Below are 22249 nucleotides of genomic sequence, written 5' to 3' on the forward strand. Positions count from 1 at the left end.
GTTCTGACGAGAGGCCATCAGATCCATGTCTGGAATGCCCCACAGCTGAGTGACTTGGGCAAAGATTTCCGGATGGAGTTCCCACTCCCCCGGATGCAATGTCTGACGACTCAGAAAATCCGCTTCCCAATTTTCCACTCCTGGGATGTGGATAGCAGACAGGTGGCAGGAGTGAGACTCCGCCCATAGAATGATTTTGGTCACTTCTTCCATCGCTAGGGAACTCCTTGTTCCCCCCTGATGGTTGATGTACGCAACAGTTGTCATGTTGTCTGATTGAAACCGTATGAACTTGGCCCTCGCTAGCTGAGGCCAAGCCTTGAGAGCATTGAATATCGCTCTCAGTTCCAGATATTTATCGGTAGAAAAGATTCTTCCCGAGACCAAAGACCCTGAGCTTTCAGGGATCCCCAGACCGCGCCCCAGCCCATCAGACTGGCGTCGGTCGTGACGATGACCCACTCCGGTCTGCGGAATGTCATCCCTTGTGACAGGTTGTCCAGGGACAGCCACCAACGGAGTGAGTCTCTGGTCCTCTGATTTACTTGTATCTTCGGAGACAAGTCTGTATAGTCCCCATTCCACTGACTGAGCATGCACAGTTGTAATGGTCTTAGATGAATGCGCGCAAAAGGAACTATGTCCATTGCCGCTACCATCAAACCGATCACTTCCATGCACTGCGCTATGGAAGGAAGAGGAACGGAATGAAGTATCCGACAAGAGTCTAGAAGTTTTGTTTTTCTGGCCTCTGTCAGAAAAATCCTCATTTCTAAGGAGTCTATTATTGTTCCCAAGAAGGGAACCCTTGTTGACGGAGATAGAGAACTCTTTTCCACTTTCACTTTCCATCCGTGAGATCTGAGAAAGGCCAGGACAATGTCCGTGTGAGCCTTTGCTTGAGGAAGGGACGACGCTTGAATCAGAATGTCGTCCAAGTAAGGTACTACAGCAATGCCCCTTGGTCTTAGCACAGCTAGAAGGGACCCTAGTACCTTTGTGAAAATCCTTGGAGCAGTGGCTAATCCGAAAGGAAGCGCCACGAACTGGTAATGCTTGTCCAGGAATGCGAACCTTAGGAACCGATGATGTCCCTTGTGGATAGGAATATGTAGATACGCATCCTTTAAATCCACTGTGGTCATGAATTGACCTTCCTGGATGGAAGGAAGAATAGTTCGAATGGTTTCCATCTTGAACGATGGAACCTTGAGAAACTTGTTTAAGATCTTGAGATCTAAGATTGGTCTGAACGTTCCCTCTTTTTTGGGAACTATGAACAGATTGGAGTAGAACCCCATCCCTTGTTCTCTTAATGGAACAGGATGAATCACTCCCATTTTTAACAGGTCTTCTACACAATGTAAGAATGCCTGTCTTTTTATGTGGTCTGAAGACAACTGAGACCTGTGGAACCTCCCCCTTGGGGGAAGCCCCTTGAATTCCAGAAGATAACCTTGGGAGACTATTTCTAGCGCCCAAGGATCCAGAACATCTCTTGCCCAAGCCTGAGCGAAGAGAGAGAGTCTGCCCCCCACCAGATCCGGTCCCGGATCGGGGGCCAACATTTCATGCTGTCTTGGTAGCAGTGGCAGGTTTCTTGGCCTGCTTTCCCTTGTTCCAGCGTTGCATTGGTCTCCAAGCTGGCTTGGCTTGAGAAGTATTACCCTCTTGCTTAGAGGACGTAGCACTTTGGGCTGGTCCATTTCTACGAAAGGGACGAAAATTAGGTTTATTTTTTGCCTTAAAAGGCCGATCCTGAGGAAGGGCGTGGCCCTTACCCCCAGTGATATCAGAGATAATCTCTTTCAAGTCAGGGCCAAACAGCGTTTTCCCCTTGAAAGGAATGTTAAGTAGCTTGTTCTTGGAAGACGCATCAGCTGACCAAGATTTCAACCAAAGCGCTCTGCGCGCCACAATAGCAAACCCAGAATTCTTAGCCGCTAACCTAGCCAATTGCAAAGTGGCGTCTAGGGTGAAAGAATTAGCCAATTTGAGAGCATTGATTCTGTCCATAATCTCCTCATAAGGAGGAGAATCACTATCGACCGCCTTTATCAGCTCATCGAACCAGAAACATGCGGCTGTAGCTACAGGGACAATGCATGAAATTGGTTGTAGAAGGTAACCCTGCTGAACAAACATCTTTTTAAGTAAACCTTCTAATTTTTTATCCATAGGATCTTTGAAAGCACAACTATCCTCTATGGGTATAGTGGTGCGTTTGTTTAAAGTGGAAACCGCTCCCTCGACCTTGGGGACTGTCTGCCATAAGTCCTTTCTGGGGTCGACCATAGGAAACAATTTTTTAAATATGGGGGGAGGGACGAAAGGAATACCGGGCCTTTCCCATTCTTTATTAACAATGTCCGCCACCCGCTTGGGTATAGGAAAAGCTTCTGGGAGCCCCGGGACCTCTAGGAACTTGTCCATTTTACATAGTTTCTCTGGGATGACCAACTTGTCACAATCATCCAGAGTGGATAATACCTCCTTAAGCAGAATGCGGAGATGTTCCAACTTAAATTTAAACGTAATCACATCAGGTTCAGCTTGTTGAGAAATGTTCCCAGAATCAGTAATTTCTCCCTCAGACAAAACCTCCCTGGCCCCATCAGACTGGGTTAGGGGCCCTTCAGAACCATTATTATCAGCGTCGTCATGCTCTTCAGTATCTAAAACAGAGCAGTCGCGCTTACGCTGATAAGTGTTCATTTTGGCTAAAATGTTTTTGACAGAATTATCCATTACAGCCGTTAATTGTTGCATAGTAAGGAGTATTGGCGCGCTAGATGTACTAGGGGCCTCCTGAGTGGGCAAGACTCGTGTAGACGAAGGAGGGAATGATGCAGTACCATGCTTACTCCCCTCACTTGAGGAATCATCTTGGGCATCATTGTCATTGTCACATAAATCACATTTATTTAAATGAATGGGAATTCTGGCTTCCCCACATTCAGAACACAGTCTATCTGGTAGTTCAGACATGTTAAACAGGCATAAACTTGATAACAAAGTACAAAAAACGTTTTAAAATAAAACCGTTACTGTCACTTTAAATTTTAAACTGAACACACTTTATTACTGCAATTGCGAAAAAACATGAAGGAATTGTTCAAAATTCACCAAATTTTCACCACAGTGTCTTAAAGCCTTAAAAGTATTGCACACCAAATTTGGAAGCTTTAACCCTTAAAATAACGGAACCGGAGCCGTTTTTAACTTTAACCCCTTTACAGTCCCTGGTATCTGCTTTGCTGAGACCCAACCAAGCCCAAAGGGGAATACGATACCAAATGACGCCTTCAGAAAGTCTTTTCTAAGTATCAGAGCTCCTCTCACATGCGACTGCATGTCATGCCTCTCAAAAACAAGTGCGCAACACCGGCGCGAAAATGAGGCTCTGCCTATGATTTGGGAAAGCCCCTAAAGAATAAGGTGTCTAAAACAGTGCCTGCCGATATTATTATATCAAAATACCCAGAATAAATGATTCCTCAAGGCTAAATATGTGTTAATAATGAATCGATTTAGCCCAGAAAAAGTCTACAGTCTTAATAAGCCCTTGTGAAGCCCTTATTTACGATCTTAATAAACATGGCTTACCGGATCCCATAGGGAAAATGACAGCTTCCAGCATTACATCGTCTTGTTAGAATGTGTCATACCTCAAGCAGCAAGAGACTGCTCACTGTTCCCCCAACTGAAGTTAATTGCTCTCAACAGTCCTGTGTGGAACAGCCATGGATTTTAGTGACGGTTGCTAAAATCATTTTCCTCATGCAAACAGAAATCTTCATCTCTTTTCTGTTTCTGAGTAAATAGTACATACCAGCACTATTTCAAAATAACAAACTCTTGATTGAATAATAAAAACTACAGTTAAACACTAAAAAACTCTAAGCCATCTCCGTGGAGATGTTGCCTGTACAACGGCAAAGAGAATGACTGGGGTAGGCGGAGCCTAGGAGGGATCATGTGACCAGCTTTGCTGGGCTCTTTGCCATTTCCTGTTGGGGAAGAGAATATCCCACAAGTAAGGATGACGCCGTGGACCGGACACACCTATGTTGGAGAAATCACTGATGCTCTCTCCTGCTTGATTTTGGCAATCAGACGAGGGAGCAGAGGAAACGGTGGAAACACATAAGCCAGGTTGAAGGACCAAGGCGCTGCTAGAGCATCTATCAGCGCTGCCTTGGGATCCCTGGACCTGGATCCTTAACAAGGAAGCTTGGCATTCTGGCGAGACGCCATGAGATCCAGTTCTGGTTTGCCCCAACGTTGAATCAACTGTGCAAACAACTCCGGATGGAGCTCCCACTCCCCCGGATGAAAAGTCTGACGACTTAGAAAATCTGCCTCACAGTTCTCTACTCCTGGGATATGGATAGCTAATAGATGGCAAGAGTGAATCTCTGCCCATTGAATTATCTTTGAAACCTCCAACATCGCTAGGGAACTCCTTGTTCCCCCTTGATGGTTGATGTAAGCTACAGTCGTGATGTTGTCCGACTGAAATCTGATGAACCTCACTGCCGCTAGCTGAGGCCAAGCCTGAAGAGCATTGAATATCGCTCTCAGTTCCAGAATGTTTATTGGAAGGAGTGCCTCCTCCTGAGTCCACGACCCCTGAGCCTTCAGAGAGTTCCAGACTGCACCCCAGCCCAGAAGGCTGGCATCTGTTGTTACTATTGTCCAATCTGGCCTGCGGAAGGTCATACCTTTAGACAGATGGACCCGAGATAGCCACCAGAGAAGAGAATCCCTGGTCTCTTGATCCAGATTTAGTAGAGGAGACAAATCTGTGTAAACCCCATTCCACTGACTGAGCATGCAGAGTTGCAGCGGTCTGAGATGTAGGTGGGCTAACATTAAGCCGATTACTTCCATACAATGAGCTACCGAAGGGCGAGAAGTATAATAAAGAACACGGCAGGAATTTAGAAGTTTTGACAACCTGTCCTCTGTCAGGTAAATCCTCATTTCTACAGAATCTATCAGAGTTCCCAGGAAGGAAACTCTTGTGAGAGGGGATAGAGAACTCTGCTTTTCGTTCACTTTCCACCCATGAGACCTCAGGAATGCAAGAACAATGTCCGTATGGGACTTGGCAATTTGGAAATTCAACGCCTGTATCAGAATGTCGTCTAAGTAAGGGGCTACTGCTATGCCCCGCGGCCTTAGGACTGCCAGAAGTGACCCCAGAATCTTCGTAAAGATTCTTGGTGCCGTAGCTAGGTGCCGTAGCTAACCCAAAGGGAAGAGCCACAAACTGGTAATGCCTGTCTAGGAAGGCGAACCTGAGAAACCGATGATGATCTTTGTGTATCGGAATGTGAAGATAAGCATCCTTTAAGTCCATGGTAGTCATGTATTGACCCTCCTGGATCATAGGTAGGATGGTTCGAATAATCTCCATCTTGAAAGATGGGACCCTGAGAAATTTGTTTAGGATCATGAGATCTAAGATTGGTCTGAAGGTTCCCTCTTTCTTGGGAACCACAAAGAAATTTGAATAGAAGCCTTGCCCCTGTTCCTCCTTCGGAACTGGGTGGATCACTCCCATAACTAGGAGGTCTTGAACACAATGTAAGAATGCCTCTCTCTTTATCTGGTTTGCAGATAATTGTGAGAGGTGAAATCTTCCTTTTGGGGAAGAAGCTTTGAAGTCCAGAAGATATCCCTGGGACACAATTTCCAACGCCCAGGGATCCTGGACATCTCTTGCCCAAGCCTGGGCGAAGAGAGAAAGTCTGCCCCCTACTAGATCCGTTACCGGATCGGGGGCTGATCTTTCATGCTGTCTTAGAGGCAGCAGCAGGCTTCTTGGCCTGCTTACCTTTGTTCCAGGCCTGGTTAGGTCTCCAGACTGGCTTGGACTGGGCAAAATTTCCCTCTTGTTTTGCATTAGAGGGAGTTGATGCCGCGCTCGTCTTAAAGTTTCAAAAGGCACAAAAATAAGTTTGTTGAGTCCTTAATTTATTAGACCTATCCTGAGGAAGGGCATGACCTTTTCCTCCAGTAATATCAGAAATGATCTCCTTCAGTCCAGGCCCGAATAGGGTCTGCCCCTTGAAGGGAATGTTGAGAAGCTTAGACTTTGAAGTAACGTCAGCTGACCAGGATTTAAGCCATAGCGCCCTACGCGCCTGTATAGCAAAACCTGAGTTCTTAGCCGTTAGTTTGGTTAAATGAACAACGGCGTCAGAAACAAATGAATTGGCTAGCTTACGCGCTTTAAGCTTGTCAAGGATATCATCCAATGAAGTTTCTACCTGTAAGGCCTCTTCCAGAGACTCAAACCAGAAAGCCGCAGCAGCAGTGACCGGGGCAATGCATGCAAGAGGCTGGAGAATAAAACCTTGTTGAATAAACATTTTCTTAAGGTAACCCTCTAACTTTTTATCCATTGGATCTAGGAAAGCACAACTGTCCTCGACGGGAATAGTTGTACGCTTAGCTAGGGTAGAAACTGCTCCCTCCACCTTAGGTACCGTTTGCCATAAGTCCCGTGTAGCGGCATCTATTGGAAACATTTTCTTAAAAATAGGAGGGGGAGAGAACGGTACACCTGGTCTATCCCATTCCTTAGTAATAATTTCTGAAAACCTTTTAGGTATTGGAAAAACATCAGTGTAAACAGGCACTGCATAGTATTTATCCAATCTACACAATTTCTCTGGCACTATAATGGTGTCACAGTCATCCAGAGTAGCTAAAACCTCCCTGAGCAACACGCTGAGGTGTTCAAGCTTAAATTTAAATGTAGACATATCAGAATCAGGTTGAAGCATCTTCCCTGAGTCAGAAAAATCACCCACAGAAAGAAGCTCTCCTGCCTCAGCTTTTGCATATTGTGAGGGGATATCAGTCATAGCTACTAAAGCGTCAGAGAGCTCTGTATTTTTTCTAGTCCCAGAGCTGTCTTGCTTTCCTTGTAACCCTGGTAGTTTGGACAATACCGCTGTAAGGGTATGATCCATAACTGCCGCCATGTCTTGTAAAGTAAACGCCATGGGCGCGCTAGATGTACTTGGCGCCACTTGAGAGAGAGTCCCTTGAGCGGGAGTCAAAGGTTCTGACACGTGGGGCGAGTTAGTCGGCATAACTTCCCCCTTGTCAATTTCCTCTGGTGATAAATCTTTTAAAGACAGAATATGATCTTTATAACTTATAGTAAGATCAGTACATTTGGTACACATTCTAAGAGGGGGTTCCACAATGGCTTCTAAACATAATGAACAAGGAGTTTCCTCTATGTCAGACATGTTTAAACAGACTAGCAATGAGACCAGCAAGCTTGGAAAACACTTTGATAAATGTAAACAAGCAAAAAATAAAAACTGTACTGTTCCTTTAAGAGAAACAAATTTTGTCAGAAATTGAAAAACAGTGATAAAAAGCAGTAAATCTTACGAAATTTTTACAGTGTGTATAATAGACTAACAGAGCATTGCACCCACTTGCAAATGGATGATTAACCCCTTAGTTTCAAAACCGGATCAAAAAAACGATATAAACGTTTTATTAACAGTCACAACAAACTGCCACAGCTCTGCTGTGGCCCTACCTGCCCATACAACGTCTTTTGAAGGCACAAAAACCCTTTGTAGAGGTCCTAAGTGTTCAGGGGACTCCTTCAGGGAAGCTGGAAGTCTCAAGCTGCAAAAACTACTGCACGATTTAGGCCTGAAATTAGGCCCCTCCCAACCTGTACTCACAGTGAGAGGGCCATAAAAAACTATCCCTAGGCAAAATCTAGCCAGCCATGTGGAAAAACTGGGCCCCAATAAAGTTTTATCACCAATATGTAGAAAAAAACGTTTAAACACTTCCAGCAAACGTTATCTTATTTTCAGTAATGTGAGAAAGTAATAAGAATATTACGTTTTACAGCAAGCATGATACTACTCGTTATTAAATCACTGTAATCAGGCTTACCTTAAATAAATCCGGTATTAACAGCATTTTCTAGCATATTCATTTCTCTAGAAAAATTTAAACTGCACATACCTCATAGCAGGAGACCCTGCACGCCATTCCCCCAGCTGAAGTTACCTCATCTCTTCAGTTATGTGTGAGAACAGCAATGGATTTTAGTTACAACCTGCTAAGATCATCAAAAACCACAGGCAGACTCTTCTTCAACTTTCTGCCTGAGGCGAAAACAGTACAACTCTGGTACCATATGAAAATAATAAACTTTTGATTGAAGATAAACTACATAAATTTAACACATCTCTCTAGCTACTTCCTATCTTGTCGAGAGCTGCAAGAGAATGACTGGGAGTGGCAGTTAGGGGAGGAGCTATATAGACAGCTCTGCTGTGGGTGATCCTCTTGCAGCTTCCTGTTGGGAAGGAGAATATCCCACAAGTAATGGATGATCCATGGACTGGATACACCTTACAAGAGAAAAGTTATTTTTTAATCATTTGTTCTATCTCTCCATATAACTTACATTGCAACCAGTGCATAGAAGCATACTTTTTTTTGGACGTCTTTACCCTTTATGTGGTTATGTCATTATTATAATTTGGTACTTATGTTTAAGCAATGCTCCTTTAAGTGACCCATATACTTAACCTTTATTCTGACAAGATCCTTTTGGAGTCATATTGTTATTCAGATATTTATTTAGTTCCTCTTTTGTTTTAAAACCTCTTAATCTGAAAATCTACCGAAGTTAAATAGTTTAGTAAATCAAGGAACCTTGACCTCTATTTAATTAATAAAAATGGCATCCATATTTCTTAACTTACTACTTGTTATCTCTTTTGTGAAAATGTAATAAAAATTAGAGGAAAAAAAATCTCTTGATATGTTAGGTATTTTTTGCCTAATCCTAGTGGACAGGAGTTGAATCCCACAGCTTGTTGACTCTCACCACCAAATGAAATATGTAAATATTATGTTAAAATATGCATTAAAGCTATCGCTAAATTTACCGATAATGTTAAATAAATTCAAACACAAAATTACCTTTTATGAAGCATATTTGTAAAAATGTCATGCATATAGTGGATTTCAAATAAACCTAAAATAAAAAACAAAAATGATTAAAAAAAAAATATAGATATACACAATACATTCAGCAACAAAAAGAATGCAATTAAAACAATTTCTCAAAAACTATTTATATTTATTAAAAAGCAATAATATAAAAGTGATAACTCTAGAGGTTAGACATTCAAATCTTTTCTTGAACATAGGAGGAAGAAAGAAAAAAATCAATCTAGGGTATTACCTTGCCAATTCCATTCTATAGAATACCAATTTCATTTTAAGTATAGGAGAAAGGTTAGTGTCTACAAATATCAGGCACAAGATTACAAAAAACAAGTTTATAACTGATTGTATGAAATAGCATTATCGCACATCCTTACATGTCATAGCCAATAGCTTAATCCCAAAGCTAAGCAACTGAAAGCATGAGTACAGAAAAAATAAGTACTTCCATATGAAAGTGTTTTTTTTTACAAGACCATCCAAAAAAATAAAATATATGCTTACCTGATAAATTATTTTCTTTCCTGGCATGGAGAATGAACAGTGGGTAGAACTAAAGGTATGCAAACCTAAACTGAAGGCACCTCAACTTTGACAAAAACATCAAATATGAAAAGTATGTAAATAGAACCAAATAGTCGCCTTACAGATTTGTTCCATAGATGCTTAGTTGTTAAAAGCCTAAGAAAAAGACACAAAACGTTTAGAATGAACCGTAATCCTCTCAAGAGTTTGCTGTCTAGCTTCCTCATAAGTCAAACCAATGACACTCCTCAGACAAAAGGAAAGAGTAGTCGCAGTGGCATTTTGACCCTTGCACATATAGGCATACACCAAGAACAAGGCAGGAGACTGTCTAAAATCCTTGTACCCTGGAGGTAGAAATTGAAGGTACGCACCACATCCAGATTGAGTAGCAAACGTTCCTTCTGAGAACAAGGATCAGTATAAAAAAAAAATGGAACTACAATTTCTTGATTGATATTGCAATCAGAGACCACTTTGGGAAGAAAAAACCCAATAAGGTTAAAAAAAAATCCTAATCCGTATAAAAAAACATAATTTATGTAAGAACTTACCTGATAAATTCATTTCTTTCATATTAGCAAGAGTCCATGAGCTAGTGACGTATGGGATATACATTCCTACCAGGAGGGGCAAAGTTTCCCAAACCTTAAAATGCCTATAAATACACCCCTCACCACACCCACAATTCAGTTTAACGAATAGCCAAGAAGTGGGGTGATAAGAAAAAAGTGCGAAAGCATATAAAATAAGGAATTGGAATAATTGTGCTTTATACAAAAAAATCATAACCACCACAAAAAAGGGCGGGCCTCATGGACTCTTGCTAATATGAAAGAAATGAATTTATCAGGTAAGTTCTTACATAAATTATGTTTTCTTTCATGTAATTAGCAAGAGTCCATGAGCTAGTGACGTATGGGATAATGACTACCCAAGATGTGGATCTTTCCACACAAGAGTCACTAGAGAGGGAGGGATAAAATAAAGACAGCCAATTCCTGCTGAAAATAATCCACACCCAAAATAAAGTTTAATGAAAAACATAAGCAGAAGATTCAAACTGAAACCGCTGCCTGAAGTACTTTTCTACCAAAAACTGCTTCAGAAGAAGAAAATACAACAAAATGGTAGAATTTGGTAAAAGTATGCAAAGAGGACCAAGTTGCCGCTTTGCAAATCTGATCAACCGAAGCTTCATTCCTAAACGCCCAGGAAGTAGAAACTGACCTAGTAGAATGAGCTGTAATCCTATGAGGCGGAGTCTTACCCGACTCAACATAGGCAAGATGAATTAAAGATTTCAACCAAGATGCCAAAGAAATGGCAGAAGTTTTCTGGCCTTTCTAAAACCGGAAAAGATAACAAATAAACTAGAAGTCTTTCGGAAAGACTTAGTAGCTTCAACATAATATTTCAAAGCTCTAATAACATCCAAAGAATGCAACGATTTCTCCTTAGAATTCTTAGGATTAGGACATAATGAAGGAACCACAATGTCTCTACTAATGTTGTTGGAATTCACAACTTAGGTAAAAATTCAAAAGAAGTTCGCAACACCGCCTTATCCTGATGAAAAATCAGAAAAGGAGACTCACAAGAAAGAGCAGATAATTCAGAAACTCTTCTGGCAGAAGAGATGGCCAAAAGGAACAAAACTTTCCAAGAAAGTAATTTAATATCCAATGAATGCATAGGTTCAAATGGAGGAGCTTGAAGAGCCCCCAGAACCAAATTCAAACTCCAAGGAGGAGAAATTGACTTAATGACAGGCTTTATACGAACCAAAGCTTGTACAAAACAATGAATATCAGGAAGAATAGCAATCTTTCTGTGAAAAAGAACAGAAAGAGCAGAGATTTGACCTTTCAAGGAACTTGCGGACAAACCCTTATCTAAACCATCCTGAAGAAACTGTAATATTCTCGGTATTCTAAAAGAATGCCAAGAAAAATGATGAGAAAGACACCAAGAAATATAAGTCTTCCAGACTCTATAATATATCTCTCTGGATACAGATTTACGAGCCTGTAACATAGTATTAATCACAGAGTCAGAGAAACCTCTTTGACCAAGAATCAAGCGTTCAATCTCCATACCTTTTAAATTTAAGGATTTCAGATCCTGATGGAAAAAAGGACCTTGAGACAAAAGGTCTGGTCTTAACGGAAGAGTCCACGGTTGGCAAGAGGCCATCCGGACAAGATCCGCATACCAAAACCTGTGAGGCCATGCCGGAGCTACCAGCAGAACAAACGAGCATTCCTTCAGAATCTTGGAGATTACTCTTGGAAGAAGAACTAGAGGCGGAAAGATATAGGCAGGATGATACTTCCAAGGAAGTGATAATGCATCCACTGCCTCCGCCTGAGGATCCCGGGATCTGGACAGATACCTGGGAAGTTTCTTGTTTAGATGAGAAGCCATCAGATCTATTTCTGGAAGTTCCCACATTTGAACAATCTGAAGAAATACCTCTGGGTGAAGAGACCATTCGCCCGGATGCAACGTTTGGTGACTGAGATAATCCGCTTTCCAATTGTCCATACCTGGGATATGAACCGCAGAGATTAGACAGGAGCTGGATTCCGCCCAAACCAAAATTCGAGATACTTCTTTCATAGCCAGAGGACTGTGAGTCCCTCCTTGATGATTGATGTATGCCACAGTTGTGACATTGTCTATCTGAAAACAAATGAACAACTCTCTCTTCAGAAGAGGCCAAGACTGAAGAGCTCTGAAAATTGCACGGAGTTCCAAAATATTGATCGGAAATCTCACCTCCTGAGATTCCCAAACCCCTTGTGCCGTCAGATACCCCCACACAGCTCCCCAACCTGTAAGACTTGCATCTGTTGAGATTATAGTCCAGGTCGGAAGAACAAAGAAGCCCCCTGAACTAAACGATGGTGATCTGTCCACCATGTCAGAGAGTGTCGTAAAATCGGTTTAAAGATATTAATTGAGATATCTTTGAGTAATCCCTGCACCATTGGTTCAGCATACAGAGCTGAAGAGGTCGCATGTGAAAACGAGCAAAGGAGATCGCATCTGATGCGGCAGTCCTAAGACCCAACATTTCCATGCATAAGGCTACCAAAGGGAATGATTGTGACTGAAGGTTTTGACAAGCTGATATCAATGTTAAACTTCTCTTGTCTGACAAGGACAGAGTCATAGACACTGAATTTATCTAGAAACCTAAAAAGGTTACCCTTGTCTGAGGAATCAATGAACTGATTGGTAAATTGATCCTCCAACCATGAACTTGAAGAAACAACACAAGTCGATTCGTATGAGATTCTTCGAAAATGAGAAGACTGAGCAAGTACCAAGATATCGTCCAAATAAGGAAATACCAAAACCCTATTCTCTGATTACAGAAAGAAGGGCACCGAGAACCTTTGAAAAAATTCTTGGAACTGAGGCTAGGCCAAACGGTAGAGCCACAAAACTGGTAATGCTTGTCTAAAAAGAGAATCTCAGACACTAAAAGTGATCTGGATGAATCGGAATATGCAGATACACATCCTGTAAATCTATTGTAGACATATAATGCCCTTGCTAAACAAAAGGCAGGATAGTCCTACAGTAACCATCTTGAATGTTGGTATCCTAACATAACGATTCAATAATGATAGATCCGGAACTGGTCTGAAGGAATTGACCTTCTTTGGTACAATGAAGAGATAAAATAAAACCCCAGCCCCTGTTCCAGAACTGGAACTGGCATAAATACTCCAGCCAACTCTAGATCTGAAACACATTTCAGAAATGCTGAGCCTTTGCTGTGTTAACTGGGACACGGGAAAGAAAAGAATCTCTTAGCAGGAGGCCTTAACTTGAAGCCAATTCTGTACCTTTCTGAAACAATGTTTCTGAAACCAGAGATTAAGAACGGAATTGATCCAAATTTCTTTGAAGAAAACGTAATCTGCCCCATACCAGCTGAGCTGGAATAAGGGCCGCACCTTCATAGGTACTTAGGAGCTGGCTATAGGTTTCTATAAGGCTTGGATATATTCCAAACTGGAAATAGTTTCCAAACTGATACCGCTCCTGAGGATGAAGGATCAGGCTTTTGTTCCTTGTTGTGAGGAAAGGAACGAAAATGATTATTTACCCTGGAAAGAAAGGGAAAGCAAAGTTGACTTAGAAGACATGTCAGCATTCCAAGTTTAATCCATAAAGATTTTCTAGCTAAAATAGCTAGAGACATATACCTGACATCAACTCTAATGATATCAAAAGATGGTATCACCAATAAAATTATTAGCATGTTATAGAATAATAATAACAGAATTTATGTTTACCTGATAAATTACTTTCTCCAACGGTGTGTCCGGTCCACGGCGTCATCCTTACTTGTGGGATATTCTCTTCCCCAACAGGAAATGGCAAAGAGCCCAGCAAAGCTGGTCACATGATCCCTCCTAGGCTCCGCCTACCCCAGTCATTCGACCGACGTTAAGGAGGAATATTTGCATAGGAGAAACCATATGGTACCGTGGTGACTGTAGTTAAAGAAAATAAATTATCAGACCTGATTAAAAAAACCAGGGCGGGCCGTGGACCGGACACACCGTTGGAGAAAGTAATTTATCAGGTAAACATAAATTCTGTTTTCTCCAACATAGGTGTGTCCGGTCCACGGCGTCATCCTTACTTGTGGGAACCAATACCAAAGCTTTAGGACACGGATGAAGGGAGGGAGCAAATCAGGTCACCTAAATGGAAGGCACCACGGTTTGCAAAACCTTTCTCCCAAAAATAGCCTCAGAAGAAGCAAAAGTATCAAACTTGTAAAATTTGGTAAAAGTGTGCAGTGAAGACCAAGTCGCTGCCCTACATATCTGATCAACAGAAGCCTCGTTCTTGAAGGCCCATGTGGAAGCCACAGCCCTAGTGGAATGAGCTGTGATTCTTTCGGGAGGCTGCCGTCCGGCAGTCTCGTAAGCCAATCTGATGATGCTTTTAATCCAAAAAGAGAGAGAGGTAGAAGTTGCTTTTTGACCTCTCCTTTTACCGGAATAAACAACAAACAAGGAAGATGTTTGTCTAAAATCCTTTGTAGCTTCTAAATAGAATTTTAGAGCGCGAACAACATCCAAATTGTGCAACAAACGTTCCTTCTTTGAAACTGGTTTTGGACACAGAGAAGGTACGATAATCTCCTGGTTAATGTTTTTGTTAGAAACAACTTTTGGAAGAAAACCAGGTTTAGTACGTAAAACCACCTTATCTGCATGGAACACCAGATAAGGAGGAGAACACTGCAGAGCAGATAATTCTGAAACTCTTCTAGCAGAAGAAATTGCAACTAAAAACAAAACTTTCCAAGATAATAACTTAATATCAACGGAATGTAAGGGTTCAAACGGAACCCCCTGAAGAACTGAAAGAACTAAATTGAGACTCCAAGGAGGAGTCAAAGGTTTGTAAACAGGCTTAATTCTAACCAGAGCCTGAACAAAGGCTTGAACATCTGGCACAGCTGCCAGCTTTTTGTGAAGTAACACAGACAAGGCAGAAATCTGTCCCTTCAGGGAACTTGCAGATAATCCTTTTTCCAATCCTTCTTGAAGGAAGGATAGAATCTTAGGAATCTTAACCTTGTCCCAAGGGAATCCTTTAGATTCACACCAACAGATATATTTTTTCCAAATTTTGTGGTAAATCTTTCTAGTCACAGGCTTTCTGGCCTGAACAAGAGTATCGATAACAGAATCTGAGAACCCTCGCTTCGATAAGATCAAGCGTTCAATCTCCAAGCAGTCAGCTGGAGTGAAACCAGGTTCGGATGTTCGAACGGACCCTGAACAAGAAGGTCTCGTCTCAAAGGTAGCTTCCAAGGTGGAGCCGATGACATATTCACCAGATCTGCATACCAAGTCCTGCGTGGCCACGCAGGAGCTATCAAGATCACCGACGCCCTCTCCTGATTGATCCTGGCTACCAGCCTGGGGATGAGAGGAAACGGCGGGAACACATAAGCTAGTTTGAAGGTCCAAGGTGCTACTAGTGCATCCACTAGAGCCGCCTTGGGATCCCTGGATCTGGACCCGTAGCAAGGAACTTTGAAGTTCTGACGAGAGGCCATCAGATCCATGTCTGGAATGCCCCACAGCTGAGTGACTTGGGCAAAGATTTCCGGATGGAGTTCCCACTCCCCCGGATGCAATGTCTGACGACTCAGAAAATCCGCTTCCCAATTTTCCACTCCTGGGATGTGGATAGCGGACAGGTGGCAGGAGTGAGACTCCGCCCATAGAATGATTTTGGTCACTTCTTCCATCGCTAGGGAACTCCTTGTTCCCCCCTGATGGTTGATGTACGCAACAGTTGTCATGTTGTCTGATTGAAACCGTATGAACTTGGCCCTCGCTAGCTGAGGCCAAGCCTTGAGAGCATTGAATATCGCTCTCAGTTCCAGAATATTTATCGGTAGAAGAGATTCTTCCCGAGACCAAAGACCCTGAGCTTTCAGGGATCCCCAGACCGCGCCCCAGCCCATCAGACTGGCGTCGGTCGTGACAATGACCCACTCTGGTCTGCGGAATGTCATCCCTTGTGACAGGTTGTCCAGGGACAGCCACCAACGGAGTGAGTCTCTGGTCCTCTGATTTACTTGTATCTTCGGAGACAAGTCTGTATAATCCCCATTCCACTGACTGAGCATGCACAGTTGTAATGGTCTTAGATGAATGCGCGCAAAAGGAACTATGTCCATTGCCGCTACCATCAACCCGATCACTTCCATGCACTGAGCTATGGAAGGAAGAGGAACGGAATGAAGTATCCGACAAGAGTCTAGAAGCTTTGTTTTTCTGGCCTCTGTCAGAAATATCCTCATTTCTAAGGAGTCTATTATTGTTCCCAAGAAGGGAACCCTTGTTGACGGAGATAGAGAACTCTTTTCCACGTTCACTTTCCATCCGTGAGATCTGAGAAAGGCCAGGACTATGTCCGTGTGAGCCTTTGCTTGAGGAAGGGACGACGCTTGAATCAGAATGTCGTCCAAATAAGGTACTACAGCAATGCCCCTTGGTCTTAGCACAGCTAGAAGGGACCCTAGTACCTTTGTGAAAATCCTTGGAGCAGTGGCTAATCCGAAAGGAAGCGCCACGAACTGGTAATGCTTGTCCAGGAATGCGAACCTTAGGAACCGATGATGTTCCTTGTGGATAGGAATATGTAGATACGCATCCTTTAAATCCACCGTGGTCATGAATTGACCTTCCTGGATGGAAGGAAGAATAGTTCGAATGGTTTCCATCTTGAACGATGGAACCTTGAGAAACTTGTTTAAGATCTTGAGATCTAAGATTGGTCTGAACGTTCCCTCTTTTTTGGGAACTATGAACAGATTGGAGTAGAACCCCATCCCTTGTTCTCTTAATGGAACAGGATGAATCACTCCCATTTTTAACAGGTCTTCTACACAATGTAAGAATGCCTGTCTTTTTATGTGGTCTGAAGACAACTGAGACCCGTGGAACCTCCCCCTTGGGGGAAGCCCCTTGAATTCCAGAAGATAACCTTGGGAGACTATTTCTAGCGCCCAAGGATCCAGAACATCTCTTGCCCATTTTAAGCAAACCTTCTAATTTTTTATCCATAGGATCTTTGAAAGCACAACTATCCTCTATGGGTATAGTGGTGCGTTTGTTTAAAGTGGAAACCGCTCCCTCGACCTTGGGGACTGTCTGCCATAAGTCCTTTCTGGGGTCGACCATAGGAAACAATTTTTTAAATATGGGGGGAGGGACGAAAGGAATACCGGGCCTTTCCCATTCTTTATTAACAATGTCCGCCACCCGCTTGGGTATAGGAAAAGCTTCTGGGAGCCCCGGCACCTCTAGGAACTTGTCCATTTTACATAGTTTCTCTGGGATGACCAACTTGTCACAATCATCCAGAGTGGATAATACCTCCTTAAGCAGAATGCGGAGATGTTCCAACTTAAATTTAAATGTAATCACATCAGGTTCAGCATGTTGAGAAATGTTCCCTGAATCAGTAATTTCTCCCTCAGACAAAACCTCCCTGGCCCCATCAGACTGGGTTAGGGGCCCTTCAGAAACATTATTATCAGCGTCGTCATGCTCTTCAGTATCTAAAACAGAGCAGTCGCGCTTACGCTGATAAGTGTTCATTTTGGCTAAAATGTTTTTGACAGAATTATCCATTACAGCCGTTAATTGTTGCCATGCCTCTCAAAAACAAGTGCGCAACACCGGCGCGAAAATGAGGCTCTGCCTATGCTTTGGGAAAGCCCCTAAAGAATAAGGTGTCTAAAACAGTGCCTGCCGATATTATTATATCAAAATACCCAAATAAAATGATTCCTCAAGGCTAAATATGTGTTAATAATGAATCGATTTAGCCCAGAAAAAGTCTACAGTCTTAATAAGCCCTTGTGAAGCCCTTATTTACGATCGTAATAAACATGGCTTACCGGATCCCATAGGGAAAATGACAGCTTCCAGCATTACATCGTCTTGTTAGAATGTGTCATACCTCAAGCAGCAAGAGACTGCTCACTGTTCCCCCAACTGAAGTTAATTGCTCTCAACAGTCCTGTGTGGAACAGCCATGGATTTTAGTGACGGTTGCTAAAATCATTTTCCTCATACAAACAGAAATCTTCATCTCTTTTCTGTTTCTGAGTAAATAGTACATACCAGCACTATTTCAAAATAACAAACTCTTGATTGAATAATAAAAACTACAGTTAAACACTAAAAAACTCTAAGCCATCTCCGTGGAGATGTTGCCTGTACAACGGCAAAGAGAATGACTGGGGTAGGCGGAGCCTAGGAGGGATCATGTGACCAGCTTTGCTGGGCTCTTTGCCATTTCCTGTTGGGGAAGAGAATATCCCACAAGTAAGGATGACGCCGTGGACCGGACACACCTATGTTGGAGAAAATGCTATAAAATTATGATCTGTTACTTGTTGCGCTAAAGCTTCTAACCAAAAAGTTGAAGCTGCAGCAACATCCGCTAAAAATATAGCAGGTCTCAGAAGATTACCTGAACATAAGTAAGCTTTTCTTAGAAAGGATTCAATTTTCCTATCTAAAGGATCCTTAAATGAAGTACTATCTGCTGTAGGAATAGTAGTACATTAGCAGGAGTAGAGACAGCCCCATAACCTTAGGGATTTTTGTCCCAAAAAACTCTAATCTGTCAGATGGCACAGGATATAATTTGCTTAAACGTCTAGAAGGAGTAAATAAATTACCCAAATTATTCCATTCCCTGGAAATTACTTCAGAAATAGCATCAGGGAGATAAAACACTTCTGGAATAACTACAGGAGATTTAAAAACCTTATTTAAACGTTTACATTTAGTATCAAGAGGACCAGAATCCTCTATTTCTAATGCAAATAACACTTCTTTAAGTAAAGAACGAATAAATTCCATCTTGAACAAATACAAAGATTTATCAGCATCAACCTCTGAGACAGAAACCTCTGAACCAGAAGAACCATTATCAGTATCAGAATGATGATGTTCATTTAAAAATTCATCTGAAAAAAGAGAAGTTTTAAAAGACTTTTATGTATACTAGAAGGAGAAATAACAGACATAGCCTTCTTAATGGATTTAAAAAATAAAATCTCTTATGTTATCAGGAACACTCTGAAAATTAGATGTTGACGGAACAGCAACAGGTAATGTAACAGTACTAAAGGAAATTTTATCTGCATTAATAAGTTTGACATGACATGCAATACAAATAACAGCTGGAGAAACAGATACCAAAAGTTTATAGCAGATACACTTAGCTTGGTAGCTCCAGCACTGTGCAGTGATTTTCCTGAAGTATCTTCTGACTCAGTTGCAACGTGGAACATCTTGCAATATGTAAAAGAAAAAAACAACATATAAAGCAAAATTGATCAAATTCCTTAAATGACAGTTTCAGGAATGGGAAAAAAATGCCAGTGAACAAGCTTCTAGCAACCAGAAGCAATAAATAATGAAACTTAAATAATGTGGAGACAAAAATGACGCCCATATTTTTTAGCGCCAAAAAAGACGCCCACATTATTTGGCGCCTAAATGCTTTTGGCGCCAAAAATGACGCCACATCCGGAACGCCAACATTTTTGACGCAAAAAAAACGTCAAAAAATGACGCAACTTCCGGCGACACGTATGACGCCGGAAACAGCAAAAAAATTTTGCGCCAAAAAAGTCTGCGCCAAGAATGGCGCAATAAAATGAAGCATTTTCTGTCCCCGCGAGCCTAACAGCCCACAGGGAAAAAGTCAAATTTTTTAAGGTAAGAAAAAATGATTGAAACAAATGCATTTATCCCAAATATGAAACTGACTGTCTGAAAAATAAGGAATGTTGAACATTCTGAGTCAAGGCAAATAAATGTTTGAATACATATATTTAGAACTTTATAAATAAAGTGCCCAACCATAGCTTAGAGTGTCACAGAAAATAAGATTTACTTACCCCAGGACACTCATCTACATGTTTGTAGAAAGCCAAACCAGTACTGAAACGAGAATCAGCAGAGGTAATGGTATATATAAGAGTATATCGTCGATCTGAAAAGGGAGGTAAGAGATGAATCTCTACGAGCGATAACAGAGAACCTATGAAATAGACCCCGTAGAAGGAGATCACTGCATTCAAATAGGCAATACTCTCCTCACATCCCTCTGACATTCACTGCACGCTGAGAGGAAAACCGGGCTCCAACTTGCTGCGGAGCGCATATCAACGTAGAATCTAGCACAAACTTACTTCACCACCTCCATCGGAGGCAAAGTTTGTAAAACTGAATTGTGGGTGTGGTGAGGGGTGTATTTATAGGCATTTTAAGGTTTGGGAAACTTTGCCCCTCCTGGTAGGAATGTATATCCCATACGTCACTAGCTCATGGACTCTTGCTAATTACATGAAAGAAAACAAAATAAGTGGAATCACACTGTAAACCATATATTTTGAAAAATCTATGAGCAGTAGAAAGATTAACAAAAACAAAACTTTCCAAAATAAAAGTTTAACATCAACAGAATGCACGGAGCCTGTTGCAGAACACGAAGAACCAGATTGAGGCTTTAAGGAGGAACAACGGATTTAAACGCAGGCCTGATTCAAACCACGACTTGAACAAAAGACTGAACATCTGGAAGATCAGCTAGCTTGCAGTGCAACAAAAACAAAAGGGCAAAATCCTGTCCCCCTAAGGGAACAATCTGACAAACCTTTCTTAAAACCCCTTAGAGATATCATAAAATTCAAGGAATTCTCACTTTGTGCCAAAGGAAGCATCAAGATTCGCACCAGGAGAAATAGGTGTGCCAGACCTTATGATACATGCACACGAGCCTGGATCAGTGTGTAAGAAATGGTTTACAATGTATAAAAGGAAATTTATGCTTACCTGATAAATTTATTTCTTTTACGATATGACGAGTACATGGATTTCATCCTTACTTATGGGATTACGCCTCCAGTTTAGCAGGAAGTGGCAAAGAGCACCACAGCAGAGCTGTATATATAGCACCTCCCTTCCCTCCCACTCCAGTCATTCGACCGAAGTTATGAAGAGAAAGGAAAGGCCAAAGGTGCAGAGATGACTGAAGTTTAACAAAAATAATTACCTGTCTTAGAAATGACAGGGTGGGCCGTGGACTTGTCATATCGTAAAAGAAATACATTTTATCAGGTAAGCATACATTTCCTTTTCTTTTACAAGATATGACGAGTCCACGGATTTCATCCTTACTTATAGGATACAATACCAAAGCTATAGGACATGGATGAAAGGGAGGGACAAGACAGGAACTTAAACTGAAGGCACCACTGGAAAAAGTGTGAAGAGACGACCAAGTTGCAGCCTTGCAAATCTGTTCAACAGAAGCATAGTTTTTAAATGCCCATGAGGAAGCCACAGCCCTAGTGGATAAGCCATAATTCTTTCAGGAGGCTGCTGTCCAGCAGTCTCATATGCCAGATGGATGATACTCTTCAGCCACAAAGAAAGAGGTAGCCGTAGCTATCTGACCCCTAAGCTTTCCAGAAAAAACAATAAATAAAGAAGATGATTGACGAAAATCCTTAGTCGACTGCAAGTAAAACTTCAGGGCACGGACCAGGTCCAAGTTATGCAACAAACGCTCCTTCTTAGAAGGAGGATTAGGACACAATGAAGGAAAAACAATTTCCTGATTAATATTCTTATTAGAAACAACCTTAGGAAGAAAACCAGGTTTGGTACGTAAAACCACCTTATCAGAATGAAATATAAGATAACGGAACCCCTTGAAGAACATTAAGAACTAAAATCAAACTCCAGGGTGGAGCATTTGGTCTAAACACAGGCTTAATTCCGGTTAGAGCCTGACAAAAAGACTGAACGTCTGGAACATCTGCCAAACGCTTGTGTAGTAAAATCGACAAAGCAGAAATTTGTCCCTTTAAGGATCTTGCTGATAACCCCTTCTCCAATCCTTCTTGGAGAAAAGATAAAATTCTGGGAATCCTAACTCTACTCCATGAGTAACCCTTGGATTCACACCAATAAAGATATGTACGCCATATCTTATGGTAGATCTTTCTAGTGACAGGCTTACGTGCCTGAATCAAAGTATCAATGACAGAATCAGAGAACCCCCGCTTAAGGGGTTCAAACTCCAAGCAGCGTTCAAACTCCAAGCAGTCAGCTGCAGCGAAACTAGA

Source organism: Bombina bombina, chromosome 1 (assembly GCF_027579735.1).
Source record: "Bombina bombina isolate aBomBom1 chromosome 1, aBomBom1.pri, whole genome shotgun sequence".
Lineage (NCBI taxonomy): Eukaryota > Metazoa > Chordata > Amphibia > Anura > Bombinatoridae > Bombina > Bombina bombina.